The sequence below is a fragment of the Somniosus microcephalus genome, chromosome 7 (genome assembly GCF_052327205.1).
Source record: "Somniosus microcephalus isolate GS21.2 chromosome 7, FLI_Smic_1.0, whole genome shotgun sequence".
Lineage (NCBI taxonomy): Eukaryota > Metazoa > Chordata > Chondrichthyes > Squaliformes > Somniosidae > Somniosus > Somniosus microcephalus.
Window position 1 is genome coordinate 44,810,428 of NC_140993.1, and position 16,987 is coordinate 44,827,414.

The following is a 16,987-nucleotide window of genomic DNA, read 5'->3' on the forward strand; positions in this document are numbered from 1 at the left end:
GCCGCAAGCCTACATTTCGTTGTACTGTATTGTGCACTAACAATGACAATAAAGTTGATTATTAATATTATTATTATTATTATAACATAGAGAAACTCCAAAATGGAGAAGTGCCGGATTGAATACCAAATAATGTATTTACCAATTGGACCTTAGATAAAAACATGACGCATATGTGTGAGGTACGGAGGAATAGTCATGCTTGGATACCAAAAGCTAGATGCATAACCGGACATTTAAATATAATAGGATTTGTACTATCAATACCGCAGTATGATGGAACAAAAGGAGATGCCTTATACCAAACAAACAATATAGTGGAGATAAGGAATCAAACTCGCTTGCGCTACCATGACTTGTCCAGACATGTGATTAAAGAGAACAACAGTACGAGGGGTATTAACATAGATGATTGTTATAGAAATAACCAAGTTGTTTTATGCCGAGATCCACCAAGAATGACCAAGGATGACTGTGGTTATGCCAGAACGGAAGGGTGCACATTGAGCATCACGCCAATGACACAGGATTCCGAAACAACCGCCGCCCCATGGGGGAATGGAGAATGGTGTGTGAGCACCAAGGCACCGCCCCGTGGGGGAATGGAGAATGGTGTGTGAGCACCAAGGCACCGCCCCGCGGGGGAATGGAGAATGGTGTGTGAGCACCAAGGCACCGCCCCGCGGGGGAATGGAGAATGGTGTGTGAGCAGCAAGGCACCACCGCCCCATGGGGGAATGGAGAATGGTGTGTGAGCACCAAGGCACTGCCCCGTGGGGGAATGGAGAATGGTGAGCGAGCACCAAGGCACCACCGCCCCATGGGGGAATGGAGAATGGTGTGTGAGCACCAAGGCACTGCCCCGTGGGGGAATGGAGAATGGTGAGCGAGCACCAAGGCACCGCCGCCCCACAGGGGAATGGAGAATGGTGTGTGAGCACCAAGGCACCGCCGCCCCACAGGGGAATGGAGAAAGGTGTGTGAGCAGCAAGGCACCGCCGCCCCGTGGGGGAATGGAGAATGGTGTGTGAGCACCAAGGCACCGCCGCCCCGTGGGGGAATGGAGAATGGTGTGTGAGCACTGGTTCCCCGCAGGGTAATGGAGAATGGTGTGTGAGCACCCGCCGCCCTGCGGGGGAATGGAGAATGGTGTGTGAGCACCAAGACACTGCCAACCCGCGGGGGAATGGAGAATGGTGTGTGAGCACCTGCTGCCCCGCGGGGGAATGGAGAATGGTGTGTGAGCACCAAGACACCGCCCCCCCCACGGGGGAATGGAGAATGGTGTGTGAGCACCAAGACACCGCCCCCCCCACGGGGGAATGGGGAATGGTGTGTGAGCACCCGCTGCCCTGCGGGGGAATGGAGAATGGTGTGTGAGCACCCGCTGCCCTGCGGGGGAATGGAGAATGGTGTGTGAGCACCTGCTGCCCCGTGGGGGAATGGAGAATGGTGTGTGAGCACCAAGGCACCGCTGCCCCGCGGGGGAATGGAGAATGGTGTGTGAGCACCCGCTGCCCTGCGGGGGAATGGAGAATGGTGTGTGAGCACCTGCTGCCCCGCGGGGGAATGGAGAATGGTGTGTGAGCACCAAGGCACCACTGCCCCGTGGGGGAATGGAGAATGGTGTGTGAGTACCAAGGCACCGCCCCCCCCCACGGGGGAATGGAGAATGGTGTGTGAGCACCCGCTGCCCCGCGGGGGAATGGAGAATGGTGTGTGTGCACCAAGGCACCGCTGCCCCGCGGGGGAATGGAGAATGGTGTGTGAGCACCAAGGCACCCAATATGACAGTTACGAATAGGGGAGGGACCACCTCCTGTGTCATCACGGATACTGACTTCTGCTTTACCCCACAAGATGAGACACATATAAACGGCTATATCATATATCCTGAACTAAAAGAGGAAACTATTAATGGGACAGTGACGGACACTATCCGACAACAGTATACAAAGGCAATAAGGCCACAAGGAAAACCGATACCCGAACTGAACGAAGAACAGACCCAACTGGAGCATGACATTCAGAAGCAGAGACAAAAGTATGTTATTTTGATGGAAGAAATAGATAAGCTACAAAAGGTCACTGAAGAAATGTTGGCTAGTCGGCCTAAGTTTTGGAATACTGGACTCAATGTGCAAATACACCCCTGGATAAGGATAATATCACATGTATTGGTTGTCGTACAAGGCGTATTGGTGATCTTGTTGTTGTTATCCTGTCAAAAATGCAGCAGGAATAACAGAGAAGCCATAGCGAGAGCGATAAGTAAAAAACTGGATAAGGCACATTTAAAAAGTCCAGCAGAAAGGACTTATCTTATATAACCTTGATGGTAAAGCCAACAGGCAGATCCTGCATATTGGGAAGTAGCTACCCAAGTGGAGGGACAAACATGGGGCTCACCCATGAGAAAGTAATAGGGAAATGGCCTGGCTTGGGCATATAGCCAAGGGCCATAAGGGGGGATGTAAGGGGACAAAAATGACTTCTTAGAATTAAAAGTTAGAAGAAACTATAACATCTTAGAATTAAAATTAGTGAAATCTAGAAGGCTGATAAGTTTGTCTCCTATCCTTGCTTAGGAATGTAGGACCTAGACAAAACAGGAACTGTAAAGCTAATAAGCTGGTCTTTTGTCCTTGCTTAAGATAAGGCAGGACATACAGATTCTCAAAGCATGATGTAAGCACCTCCTGGCCAGAGAAGGAACAGATAATGTAGCCCACGAATGCAGTAGAGATGGGTTTCTGTGAACCATTCAGCAACCTCCCTGATAAGGGGCATCGAATGGACACAGCCCTTCACCTATTCTGTAGACCAATCAATGATCGTAGAAGGGGTGTGCACGTGGGGTGCACGCCTCAAGTAAGGGTATAATTGCTGTACTTATTTGATACTTGGTGGAAGAATCCTTTCTCTGGGATGAGACTGAGATTTTCCCCTGGAATAAAGATCATGAAACCTATCCAAGGTGTCCGTCTGGTGAATTTGTGGTTGCTATAAGGCAAATGTCGACCCCTTATCTCAGGGGCTCCACTTGAGAGGAGGGAAGGCTTCTCTTTTACCCCAACACTCCTCTTTATCAATTTTTATCTCATCCAATATCTCAACTACTTCCTCTTCCACTATGATGTTGGCAGCATCTTCTTCCTTGGTAAAGACAGATGCAAAGTATTCATTTAGTACCTCAGCCATGCCCTCTGCCTCCATGTGTAAGTCTCCTATTTGGTCCCTAATCGGCCCCACCCCTCCTCTTACTACCCATTTACTAGTTATATGCCTATAGAAGACTTTTGGATTCCTTTTTACATTAGCTGCCAATCTATTCTCATATTTCCTCTTCACCCCTTTTATTTCCTTTTTCACTTCCCCTCTGAACTTTCTGTATTCAGCCTGGTTCACACTTGTATTCTCAACCTGACATCACCATACACCCATTTTTTTTTGCTTTATCTTACTCACTATCTCTTTCGTCATCCAGGGAGCTCTGGCTTTGGTTGCCCTACCTTTCCCCTGAGTGGGGATGTACCCTGACTGTTTCAGAACTATCTCCTCTTTAAAGGCAGACCATTGTTCAATTACATTTTTGGCTGCCAATCTTTGATTCCAATTTACCTGGACCAGGTCCATTCTCAACCCACTGAAACCTGGCTCTTGATTGCTCTTTGTTCTTTCCCATAGTTGACCCAAACCTTATGATACTATGATTACTGTTCCCTAAATGTTCTGCTACTGAAACTTGATCCACCTGTCCCACCTCATTCTCCAGAAGCAGATCCTGCAATGCCTCCTTCGTCGTTGGGCCGAAACGTACTGGTCAATAAAGTTCTCCTGAATACACTTCAGAAATTCTTCCCCCTCTCTACCCTTTACATTATTACTATCCAATGCTATATTAGGATAATTGAAGTCCCCCATTATCACTACTATGTTTCTATGATTCTATGATTATGGGGCGATATGACAGAAGGTGTTTAAAGTTATAAAAAAAGTGGCACAGGGTAGATGAAAGCAAAGGCAAAATACTGCGGATGCTGGAAATCTCCTTTACATTGAGGAGACCAAACGCAGATTGGGTGATCACTTTGCGGGACGCTTCCGTTCAGTCCGCCAGCGTGACCCTGAGCTTCCGGTCGCTTGCTATTTTAATTCTCTGTCCCACTCTCAATTTGATTTTTCTGTCCTCGGCCTTCTTCACTGTTCTAATGAAGTTCAACGGAAGCTCGAGGAACAGCACCTCATCTTTCGACTAGGCACTTTACAGACTCAACATTTAGTTCAACAATTTCAGATCATAACTGCTACCCCCATTTTTTGGACAGCAGGTGCTGGTAATGAATCAGCTGTTCATTTAACCTCTCTTGCCTTCCACCCTATCACAGTCCTTCCCTTTTGCTCTTTCCTCCCCTGCCCACTTTCACTGCATCTGTACTTGCTTAAAACCTGTTACATATTCCAGTCCTGATGATCGGTCACTGGCCTGAAATGTTAACTCTGTTTCTCTCTCAACAGATGCTGCCTGGCCTGTTAGATAAAAGCAATCTGTTTCCGTAGTTGTGGATTCAACAACGAGGGGGGCCATGGATACAAAATTAATTGTAAGAGATTTAGAGCAGAGGGCAGTAGAAACTTCCTTAAACAGAGGCTACAGAATTCACTTCCAGGGTTAGTGGTTGAGGAAGAAACTATGTTAACAATCAAGATGAGATTGGTTAAGATAGATGAAGGGAAAGGGGTTGCGGGATATGGGAATATGGTGGGTAAACGTGATTAGAACTATTTGTTCGCGTGGAGGGTAAACGCTGACATGGACTGGTTGGGCCAAATGGCTTGTTTTCTTTTATTCGTTCCTGGAATGTGGGCATTGCTGGCAAGGCCAGCATTTATTGCCCATCCCTAATTGCCCTTGAGAAGGTGGTTGTGAGCCGCCTTCTTGAACCGCTGCAGTCCATGTGGTGAAGGTAATCCCACAGTGCTGTTAGGGAGGGAGTTCCAGAATTATGACCCAGCAACGATGAAGCAATGGTGCTATATTTCCAAGTCAGGATGGTATTTGACTTGGAGGGGAACTTGGAGGTGGTGGTGTTCCCTTGCGTCTACTGCCCTTGTCCTTCTAGGGCAGGTACAGGTCGTGGGTTTGAGAGGTACTGTCGAAGAAGCCTTGGCGTGTTGCTGCAGTGCATCTTGTAGGTGGTACACACTAAAGACATGGTGCACTGGTGGTGGGGGAATGAATGTTTAAGGTGGTAGATGGGGTGCCAATCAAGCCGGCTGCTTTATCTTGGTTGATGATGAGCTTCTTGAGTGTTGTTGGAGCTGCACTCATCCAGGCAAGTGAAGAGTATTCCATCACACTCCTGATTTGTGGCTTGTAGATGGTAGAAAGGCTTTGGGGAGTCAGGAGGTGAGACACTCGCCACAGAATATCCAGCTCCTGACCTGCTCTTGAAGCCACAGTATTTATGTGTCTAGTCCAGTTAAGTTTCTGGTCAACGGTTAGCCCTGTTAGAAATAGACAAGTTACGGCTAGCTCTGGTCACTTTAAATAGTCAGGTTTGAGTGCAAACCAATACGGTGGGTATAATGTGGCCCACAAATTCGGGTCTCCACGGGTGAGTACGCATGGGGTACTCACCCGTAAGCCCAATGGAAGTGCCGGTTTCATGCATACACTGCGCATGAGCGGGAAACGGGCACTTCCGTTCCCCTGAAAGAAGGGGTTCAGAGGTGGAACGCGTGCGCAGAAGAGGCAGAGTGTGCGCATCGAACTTACGTTTTTTTTGCAGGTTTCCCGGGAGGGTAAGTCTCCAGGAGTTACACATTTAAAAAGCAGGCGCAAGGCCTGCTTTTTACAAGGTAAGTGGTGAATTAATTAAAATTAAAACATTTTTTCCACAGGTTTATTATTTTTAAATACTTTAAAGAAAGGTAAGTTTATTTTTAGCCCCGTTAGAAAATGTAATTCATTTTTTCAAAAATGTAAATTATTGTTTAAAATAGTTATTTCATGTAATTTAGTTTATTTTAAAAATGTGATGTTTTTAAAAAATTTATTTGAAGATTTAGTGATGTTTTGGGGCTTATAGTATTTATAGGTTTGACAGGTCTTCCTGTCAAACTTATGAATGAAGCATTTCCTGCTACCATTGGCTCTCCATGGCCCACGTGATCCCAGGGGATGCATCGAACTAACTGCGTCCCTGGGATATGGAGGAGGCCCAGGATTGGAATCCCACGCGGGCCTACAGCTCAACGGCCGGCGCGGTAGGTAAGTGCAGGTCGGGGGCTTGCACATGTGGGAAGCCCCCGACCCGAATTTCTGGGCCATTGTGTTTAATCAGATTTTAAGATGGATTATAACACATTATAGCATTATATACAGCAAAAACATGTGACCGTGAAAAGAAGCTGTTACTGATCCGATTGGACAGACGGTTGACACATGTGAGCAATTCTCTTCTTCCTTTTGTCTGTGAGTACAAGCTCTCTCTCTCTCTTTCTCTTCCATCTGTGAGTACAAGCTTTCTCGGGAGGTCACTTTTATTCTACTTTTAGGGGTGGGCCTGAACCTGGGTATTGACCTATAGAAGTTCCCCATGAACCTTAATATCCCATGGGACATCTAAATCTTTGTGTCGATTATTGTGTCAAAACCCACCCTAAAAGTGTCTTACGATTTTGGCCACATGTCTTTCTCTGTTTATATTTTCCCAGGGTATCCTTCCTGTGGAATTTGTGCCTTATCTCTTTCATCCGTATCCTTCTTTGATCTCAAGAGACCCAACTAGAAACCTGTTCACTTCAGAGTGTTACCTCCTTTAAGACGTAGCAAATGTTTTCATTAACTTCCCCAAACGTCCTTCCATTATCTTTGCCAGCAGTTCTGTTAAATTAACTTCAAATCCAACCTTAGCATCTATCTATCTATTTATCTATCTATCTATATCTATCTATTATTATCTATCTATATATATATAAAGCGGTTGGTTTGTCTGTCCGTCTGTGTGTCCGTCCGTCTGTCCGCTATACACTCAAAAGTTATAGAGCGTACCTACACATATGTGATATCAAAAGATGATCAGGGGAGTGTCATAGGCATATTTACTTTTTGGTCAGACAAAAATTGTTCCGACAGTATACAAAAAACATTCAAAAATCCGCTCATTAGCGGTTTACCAATCCTACTGCTCATTAGCGTTGAGTGACGTGATGGTTGACCAATCCTACAGTTCAGTGACCTGATGGTTGACCAATCGGTGCGTCACGGGCGGGACCTAATCCTGCAGCCTCCCGAAACTTCACCGCCATTTTTTTCATCCCCACAGCGACAGCACCAGCCAAACAAACCCCCACATTGCGGCTCCGGGAGCGGGAGGTGAGTTGGAGTCACTCGGGCCGGGCCTCACAACCGCTCGGCCCGAGACACAGAGCGGGCGGGGGAGCGTCAGCGGCCGGCCGTAAACCGCGCGACCCGCGGCGCGGCGGCTGGCCGCACCGGGAGCTCAGCTGGGGTCCGTCTCGCCCCGAGAGCCCGGCCGGGCCTGAAGCGCTAGGCCCCGCACAGCCACTGCGGCTGCGCTCAGTTTTCAAACCCTTCCCCGGGTGCCAAAACAGGGGGAGGGAGGGAGGGAGAGGAGAGGGGGAGAGGGAGAGAGTGGGAGAGAGAGAGAGAGGGGACAGACAGGGGCAGGGAGAGAGAGGGGGGGAGAGAGAGAGGGGGGGAGAGAGAGAGGGAGGGACAGAGAGAGGGTCAGGGAGAGAAAGAGTGACACAGAGCGCGGGAGCGGCAGCGCCCAGCCATAAACCGCGCGGCCCAAAAAAGCTCTGGCAACGCCGGGCCCCCCTAGCTGGTATTTATATAAATATAAAGCGGTTGGTTTGTCTGTCCATCTGTCTGTCCGTCTGTCTGTCTGTCAGTCTGTCTGTCCGCCATATACTCAAAAGTTATAGAGCGTACCTACACATATGTTATATCAAAAGAAAGCTGATGCTCAGGGGAGTGTCATAGGCATATTTACTTTTTGGTCAGACAAAAATTGTTCGGACAGTATACAAAAAAGTTTCAAATATCTGCTCATTAGCGGTTGACCAATCCTACCGCTCATTAGTATTGAGTGACGTGATGGTTGACCAATCGTACAGGGGATAGCATTGACTGATGTGATGGTTGACCAATCCTACAATTCAGTGACCTGATGGTTGACCAATCGGTCGGTGCGTCATGGGGGGCGTTTCATTCCGTGTGTGGGCAGGCCTAATCCTGCAGCCTCCTGAAACTTCGCCGCCATTTTTTTCATTCCCACAGCAACAGCACCAGCCAAACAAACCCCCACATTGCGGCTCCGTGAGCGGGATGTGAGTTGGAGTCACTTGGGCCGGGCCTCACAACTGCTCGGCCCGAGACACAGAGCGGGCGGGGGAGCGTCAGCGGCTGGCCGTAAACCGCACGAGCCACGGTGCAGCGGCCAGCCACACCGGGAGCTCAGCTGGGGTCCGTCTCGGCCCGAGAGCCCGGCCGGGCCTGAAGCGCTAGGCCTCGCACAGCCACCGCAGCCGGGCTCAATTTTCAAAGCCCTTCCCTGGGTGCCAAAAGAGGGGGAGGCAGGGAGGGAGAGGAGAGGGGGAGAGGGAGAGAGAGGGGGAGAGGGAGAGAGAGAGAGAGGGGACAGACAGGGGCAGGGAGAGAGGGGGGAAGAGAGAGAGGGGCAGGGAGAGAGAGGGGCAGGGAGAGAGAGGGGGAGGGGCAGAGAGAGGGTCAGGGAGGGAAAGAGTGACACAGAGCGCGGGAGCGGCAGCGCCCAGCCGTAAACCGCGCGGCCCAAAAAAGCCCTGGCAACGCCGGGCCCCCCCAGCTAGTTATACATAAAATACATAAACAAGGTTCAAGTCTTAACTTAAAAACAACAGCTAATCGCTTAGCAACAGGGAGATTGCCCTCCGTAGGAAACCAAAACATTAGCACTTCTAAGCATTTATCTGTCCCAAGGAGACTTTCTGTCTGCAAGTCGAACATAACACAACATTTTCGCATCACAGTTTTAATCGCATAACCATATCCATTTTTAGGCATCTTTAGTTTCTAACACCCCCAGGATGTTGATGGTGGGGGATTCGGCAATGGTAATGCTGTTGAATGTCAAGGGGCGATGGTTAGACTCTCGCTTGTTGGAGATAGTCATTGCATGGCACTTGTGTGGTGCGAATGTTACTTACCACTTATCAGCCCAAGCCTGAATGTTGTCCAGGTCTTGCTGCATGTGCGCACGGACTGCTTGAATATCTGAGGAGCTGCGAATGGAACTGAACACTATGCAGTCATCAGCGAACATCCCCACTTCTGACCTTATGTTGGAGGGAAGGTCATTGATGAAGCAGCTGAAGATGGTTAGGCCTAGGACTCTGCCCTAAGGAACTCCTGCAGTGATGTCCTGGGGCTGAGATGATAGGCCTCCAACAACCACAACCATCTTCATTTGTGCTCAGTGTGACTCCAGCCAGTGGAGAGTTTTCCCCCTGATTTCCATTGACTACAATTGTTTACATGTTTAACTTCTATATATTTCTATGAGTGTAAATGACTGCTGAAAGAGCTAAGGAATAAGATAAATTTAGAATTTCAAAGGAAAATAAGACTATTTATTTTACTGCAGATTCATATTTGCACCTTGTGCTTCCTTTCCCTTCATTTTTACCTGTCACTTCTTAGGACCATGTCCTTTCAGCCTTGGACAAGATTACTAATTGGTTGAGATGCCTTTTGAGCCTTTTCAAAGTTTTGCATACTTTTGTCCCTCTGTTAAGTTTCACACAATTTTCTGTTCCCTCCATTTGCCTAAATCTGGACCTTGACTTGCACAAATGAGGTAATCTTCAAAAGTGTCAGCTGTGGCTCAGTTGGTAGCACTCTCATCTCTGAGTCAGAAGGGCATAAGCTCCAAGTCCCACTCCAGAGGCTTAGGTGGAAAAATTCATTATTGCCCCGTTTGGGGCGCTAACTTTTAAAAGTTGAAAATATTAGCGACAGGAATTGAAGGAACATTCTGCGCTGAGGCAGGAGGCAGGAAAGATAAAAATGTTGCAAATGGGGATGGCGAAATCATGCAGCCTGAAGAATGGGGGCAGGGGTTTTAGTCTGAAGATTAAGTTCAATACATATCCCTCAACATTTATTCACTACCCTCCTGCCCTTTGGAATTTCAACCCAGCTTCCTCTGCCTTGTCAGAGCTTTCCTGTTTTCAGGAACTCCCTCAAAAATCCTCCTCTTTGCCTGTGACTTATGCTCCTAAACCTAGCCTCCTGATTTCCCTTGTTTTTTCTAAAATTACAATAAGAATGAAAGAAATAAAAACATGACAAGTGCTATAAAGTGGAGAACATCCTCAATAAGCTAGTGCCCACTGCTTCAAAGAAAACAAATATTTGATTTTTAATACTGATAAAACATTTATGCATTTGGGTTTTATTTACCGGGTAAACTGATTGAAAAGCACATTCACTTTTGCCCACACTATGCTTGTCAACCACATGGTTGGCTGGAGATTCAATCTATTCAGATCTAATGCCATTATCATTGAATTGTGCAGAAAGTGCCTCTGTTACGTTAGTTATTCAAATTCTATTTGTGATAAATATGGAATGGTATTTGAATTATCAAGTAATGACCAAATCTTTTATCACGACAGATGCTAAAGAATGCACAAATGAAATTGACTCCGTGATGGAAACAGAGTACATGATTTTGCAACCAAGATAACATTGTTTGAAAGCAGTTGAAAGGAGAAGCAATAGTGAAGAGAATGAAAAAAAAACTGATAAAAAATATAACCATTTTAATTTAATCCTATTATTCTTTCATTTAGTTAGTGAGTGTGAAATGAGAAAGATATGGGAAAAAAGGGCAGCTCACTCGTTCTCAAGTACCATTGTTTAATTTTGATGTATTGTTCAATTGTAATGGGAAAATAATAAAGCCAAGTGCAGCAGTGCCCTAAATGTTAATGTGCCCTTTCACGTTTGAAAGGGAATAAAATCAGTCCACTTTATTTGTATAATCAGGCAGTGCACTTTCATACAGCGGCAGTTTACCCTTTATCTCTGGGTTGGTTTTGAAGATATGGTGACTCTTAACAGCATGATGCAGTAGATGCTAATGGCAGGTGTTTGAACACAATAGAGGGCCTTTGAGACAGGTGCATAAGGTACTGTAGACTTTCCCGAGGCTGCATAATAACTATTAGTGCTTCAAGTCTTCGGCCCTAAGCTGCCAGCGTGATCTTTAAATTGTGAACATAAAACAGCTTAACCTTTTTTGAAATTAACATTTATCTCTGATTCATAATTTTACCTTTCCTTCCATAGGTGTTTCTTTTGCAGCTGTGAACAATGTATTCTTTGGAACTGATCAAAGCAGAATGCTGTAATAATGAATAAAATTCAGAACACTGCTGTTAAAAGCTGTCAAAACGGAACCCCCCATCCTCTGCCACTCACAAATAAATTATATACACTGAACATCTTTTGCAAATGGTTCCACGTCTAATGTATATTATTTTATAAGAACATAAGAACATAAAAAATAGGAGCAGGAGTAGGCCAATCGGCCCCTCGAGCCTGCTCCGCCATTCAATAAGATCATGGCTGATCTGATCCTAACCGCCAATCTACTATCACAGAACCATCTCCTGAATCTAACAGAATTAGGCACACGAAATAGGAGCAGGATCAGGCTACACGGCCCCTGGGCCCGCTCCGCTACCCACAGGGCCATGACCGATCCGAACCTAGACTCATGTCCAAATTCCTGCCCGCTCCCCATAACCCTTTATTCCCTTTACTTCTAGGAAACTGTCTATTTCTGTTTTAAATTTAGGTAATGATGTAGCTTCTACAGCTTTTTGGGGCAGCATATTCCATGGACCTACCACCCTCTGAGTGAAGTAGTTCCTCCTCATCTCAGTTTTGAAAGAGCAGCCCCTTATTCTAAGCCTATGCCCCCTAGTTCTAGTTTCACCCATCATCGGGAACATCCTCCCCGCATCCACCCGATCCAACCCCTTCACAATCTTATATGTTTCAATAAGATCGCCTCTCATTCTTCTGAACTCCAATGAGTAGAGTCCCAATCTACTCAACCTCTCCTCATATGTCCATCCCCTCATCCCCGGGATTAACTGAGTGAACCTTCTTTGTACTGACTCGAGAGCAATTATGTCTTTTCTTAAGTATGGACACCAAAACTGTATGCAGTATTCCAGGTGCGGTCTCACCAATACCTTATACAACTGAAGCAATACCTCCCTATTTTTATATTCTATCCCCCTAGCAATGAAAGCCAACATTCCATTGGCCTTCTTAATCACTTGCTGCACCTGCATACTAACCTTTTGAGCTTCGTGCACCAGGACCCCCAGATCCCTTTGTACTTCAGTACTTTCAAGTTTCTTGCCATTAAGATAATAACGTGCTCTACGATTTTTCCTGCCAAAGTGCATAACCTCACACTTTCCAGTATTGTATTCCAGCTGCCAAATCTCTGCCCACTTACTTAGCCTGTCTATGTCCCCTTGCAGGTTTTTTATGTCCTCCTCACTCACTACTTTCCCTCCCATCTTAGTATCATCTGCAAACTTTGATATGTAACACTCGGTCCCCTCCTCCAAATTGTTAATATAGATTGTAAAGAGTTGGGGACCCAGCACTGACCCCTGTGGAACACCACTAGTTACTGATTGCCAGTCTGAGAATGAACCATTTATCCCAACTCTCTGCCTTCTGTTAGATAGCCAACCCCCTATCCATGCCAGAATATTACCCCCAATCCCGTGATTTTTTATCTTAAGCAATAATCTTTTGTGTGGTACCTTGTCAAGTGCCTTTTGGAAGTCTAAATACACTACGTCCACTGGTTCCCCTTTATCCACCCTATATGTTACTTCCTCAAAGAACTCCAGCAAATTTGTCAAACATGACTTCCCCTTCATAAAACCATGCTGACTTTGTCCCATTAAATTATGATTATCCAAATGTCCTGTTACTGTCTCCTTAATAATGGACTCCAATATTTTACCTACCACAGATGTTAGGCTAACCGGTCTATAGTTTCCAGCCTTCTGTCTACTGCCCTTTTTAAATAAGGGCGTTACATTAGCAGTTTTCCAGTCTGCCGGGACCTTTGCTGAGTCCAGGGAGTTTTGGAAAATTATTACCAATGCATCCACAATCCCTACCGCCACTTCCCTCAAGACCCTAGGATGTAAGCCATCAGGTCCAGGTGATTTATCCGCCTTGAGTCCCATTATTTTACCGAGTACCACTTCCTTAGTGATTTTGATCGTGTTTAGCTCCTCCCCCCCTATAGCCCCCTGTTTGTCCAGTGTTGGGATATTCTTAGTGTCCTCTACTGTAAAGACTGATACAAAATATTCATTCAGTGTTTTTGCAATCTCCATATTTCCCACCATTAATTTCCCAGTCTCATCCTTTAAGGGACCAACATTTACTTTAGCCACCCTTTTTCTTTTTATATAACTATAAAAACTCTTACTATCTGTTTTTATATTTTTTGCTAATTTACTTTCATAATCTATCTTCCCTTTCTTAATCAATCTTTTTCTTACTTTTTGCTGTCTTTTAAAGTTTTCCCAATCCTCTATCCTCCCACTAGATTTGGCTACCTTATATGCCCTTGTTTTCACTCGAATACTATCCTTAATTTCTTTACTTAGCCACGGATGGCTGTCTTTTCTTTTACACCCTTTTCTTCTCAGTGGAATATATATTTTTTGGAAGTTGTAAAATAACTCCTTAAATGTACACCACTGATCATGTATCATCTTACCCTTTAATCTATTTTCCCAATCCACTCTACTCAATTTCGCTCTCATACCTTCATAGTCTCCTTTATTCAAGCTTAGCACGCTTGTTTGAGATCCAACCTTCTCACCCTCTAATTGAATATGGAATTCAACCATGTTATGGTCACTCATTCCAAGGGGATCCTTTACTGGGACATTTTTAAATAATCCTGTCTCGTTACACAGGACCAGATCTAAGGTTGCTTGCCCCCTGGTCGGTTCAGTTACATACTGCTCAAGAAACCCATCCCTAATACACTCAATGAACTCATCCTCAAGGCAGCCCTGCCCAATTTGATTTGTCCAATTAATATGATAGTTAAAATCCCCCATAATTATAGATGCTCCCTTATTACAAGCCTTAACTATTTCCTGATTGATACTCCGTCCAACCGAGTTGCAACTGTTCGGAGGCCTATAGACTACGCCCACTAGTGTTTTTTCCCCTTATTATTCCTTACCTCCTCCCAAACTGTTTCATTATCCTGATCTTTTGACCCAATATCATTTCTCTGTATTACAGTGATTCCTTCCTTTATTAACATAGCCACCCCACCTCCCCTTCCTTCCTGCCTGCCCTTCCTGATCGTTAAATAACCTGGTATGTTTAATTCCCAGGCATTGTCACCCTGCAGCCATGTTTCTGTAATGGCCACAAGATCATACCCATATGTAGTTATTTGTGCCATTAACTCGTCTATTTTGTTACGAATGCTACGTGCATTCAGATAGACAACTTTCAAATATGTTTTGTGACACTTAGTTCCTGCTTTTGCCCTTTTTATTACTTTACCTTTTACTCCATACCTTCTGCCCCTTCCTGACACGCTCTGATTTTTAATTTCCCCACTGCTACCTAAGTCTATGACCTTCTCTGTTGTCATTTTTATTTTTTGCGCAGCAGGAACCTCCCCCCCACTAGCTAGTTTAAAGCCCTCTCCACAGCCCTAGTTATATGATCCGCCAGGACTCTAGTCCCATTGTAATATTCTGTAGAGATGGTTTCTTCTGAAATCCAATACCATTGAAGGCAGACAAAGCTCTTCACAATATTTCAATTTGTAATCTGTTGCCTTATTTACAGTACAGGCTGTTTCCAAAAAAACAGCTCCTTACCATCAGTGTTTTTCCCATCTTCTACTAAAACCTGACAAGCAAAATGTACTGGGCGCTATTTTCCAAGTAAAAAGGCCTGCATTTTGAGAGATACCCTTCTCTCCTCAATGCACTAAGCAGAGATCTATCAGCTCTTGGTGCAAAAGGAGAAATTGGCAATTCTTAAATGCAAATACATGTCCTGCTTGCAAGTGTTAATCTATCTAGAAAGAGAAAGAAAGAACTTACATGACCTCAGGACATTCCGAAGTTCTTCACAGACAATGAAGTACTTTTTGTAGTGTAGTCACTGTTGTAATGTAGGAAACACAGCAGCATAATATGCGTAAAGCATGGTCCCACGAACAGCAATGAGATAATAAACAGATAATCTGTTTTAGTGATGTTGGTTGAGGGTATGAGAAAGGACTCCAGTACTTTTATCCAGCATGCTTTGGGAAAATAGGTCAAGTTGGACTGCAAAGGCTCATGCGGGTGGTGATGACTAAAAAGTACTAACGCAAGAGTTGGAAAGTTGCGACTACAGCAAATTAAAGGGAAAAGGGAAGTTTCAGCATGTGAGCTGCTTCAAGGTCTGCTCAGTAGGTTAAACATCTTGTGAAGGCCTTGGGATTGTATGCATCCCTTGTCCTGGTGGGTGAGACTGTGTATAGAATGTCCGAGATAAGATAGGAATTGGACAAACATCTTGTGGTAAACCACTGTTACCGTTCACAACCGTTCACTATTGTTACACTGTTGCTATCACTGTTTACACTGTTGTTATCGCTACACAAGGTTACCTCTTGCCACGCACACTGCTATACCTGGGCTTACCTCAGCTGACTCCGCCCATGGCTCCGCCTGCTTGCCCAGGTATAAAGGTGACCGCTTGGCTAGTATTCTCCCTTGTTGGAACCGATCGCCCATGAGGGTGGGCTCTGTTATTTAGCCAATAAAAACCTATAGTTACTATCTTAACTCGTCGCTTTTCATGGAATGAATTGATAGGTATATCAATTTTAATGGCTAAATTTTGAAATGAGTGGATCGGAGCAGCCAAATGACCAGCCAAACGGCCAGCTACAACAGCCACAGCAGCCGGCCTGGCTGCGAGCCCTCCGACCGCCGTACCTGGATCTAAACCCACAGGCAGCGAACTCAGACCTCGACTTCGAACACTGGCTGAGCTGTTTCAAATCCTACCTGGGAGAATCCGGCGTGCCTCAGGGATCCAAACTAAGAGTTCTGACTGCCCAGGTGAGCCCTAAAGTATTTGCATTCATCCGGGACCGTGCTACTTACGAGGACGCCCTCAACCTGCTAAAAGAGCAGTACCAGAGCCCTGTAAATTCTATGTATGCCAGACATCTCCTAAGATCCCGCTCGCAACAGCCAGGAGAGTCTGTAGATGAATTTTTACGGGTGCTACAAACACTCGGCAGGGACTGTGACTTTATAGCTGTAACGGCTGCAGAAAATACTGAAGGAAATATCCGCGATGCCTTCGTGAAAGGCCTTCGGTCTGACTACTCATGGCAAAGACTGCTCAAATCAAAGGACCTCGACTTGAATACAACTGCAGCCCTCGCTCGCTCTCTGGAAGTGGCCCATCGGGACCTCGAGGCGTACTCCAGGTACTGTGCTGCGCGACCCTGGGACTCGGGCCCGACTCCGGCCGCAATTCCCCTCGCACCGCCACCCCTGGGACCCACCACGGCGTCGGTGTCCCGGAATCGATCGGGACCGCCACCCCTGGGACCCGCTGTGGCAGCGGACCTCCGCGATCAGGCCGCCAGCTGCTTCTTCTGTGGCCAGGCGAGACATCAAAGGGCGCGCTGCCCTGCAAGGAACGCGACCTGCTCCGGCTGTAAAAAGAAAGGCCACTTTGTAAATGCCTGCAGGGGGAAAGCCACAGACGCCAGAATTGCCTCATGTGAGTTGTGGGGGTGGCCATCTTTGATCAAGGCCACAGACGCCAGCATTGCCTCAGGTGGGTCGTGGGGGCAGCCATCTTTGATCAAGGCCACAG